Source organism: Plasmopara halstedii (genome assembly GCF_900000015.1).
Source record: "Plasmopara halstedii genome assembly, contig: Scaffold_525, whole genome shotgun sequence".
In the NCBI taxonomy this organism is placed as follows: domain Eukaryota; phylum Oomycota; class Peronosporomycetes; order Peronosporales; family Peronosporaceae; genus Plasmopara; species Plasmopara halstedii.
This window is the reverse complement of record NW_020187445.1, coordinates 147,282-148,105: the sequence shown is the minus strand read 5'-3', so window position 1 is coordinate 148,105 and position 824 is coordinate 147,282.

Below are 824 nucleotides of genomic sequence, written 5' to 3'. Positions count from 1 at the left end.
TTAGAGTGTAATGAATAAAACCCTACAGCACGTGCTTGACATGGCTTACACGACTCCTGAAAAGGGGTGTCGTTTACCATCAAATCTGGTATCTCTATTGTTCATATGTTTAAAAAAATTTCGCAGAAGATTGGTGAGAAGCGGGACGTCGGCTCGATAAACCTTGACGCGACTTGCGCAGGGGACAATCAGTCCGGAGTCCCTACAGACAGAACACTGTCGGTTGTTCGATCGCTGCCCGGCATCTCGGAACTCTGCCTCCACTTTGTCAGCACAGTTCCATCGGCTCAGGCCTGCTTGACGAGCTGCTAGGGTGTGTATTCCAACTAAGTCAGATGCACACATAAGATTTTCATTCTGGCCGCACCAGTGCGGAGGGTCTCCACAACGACGGTCTTTGTGACCGCCTTGAGGAGAGGATCGGCTGTCATTACGGCAATGAGATTACGTAAGTCTTGGATAAAGTCCACCATTTCCTTCTTGGCCTGTCGAGCGGCAATAAAACGCGGTTGCACGCGATATGCCTGGTTAAGCGGCGAGAACACTTGTAAGAACTGCAGCTCAGCTCCGTTCACGAGGAAAACGTCGCTTCAACCGAAGTGCCGAACGTCAGTGCCCATTCTTACGTTCGACGACCGAGCTTGGAGATAGCTAGCATCATGCGCTGCTATATGGGAGCATGGCGGATGCCATAACTATCTTGGCCTCTCTTACCCAAAGCATGGAAATCTCTGCATCCTCCCCCTCGTAGGTCTTAATGCTCACCAAGAGCGGTCTCGGTCATCCGTCTTCAAAGGTGGCATCATGGACGCAGTCAAAGCCGA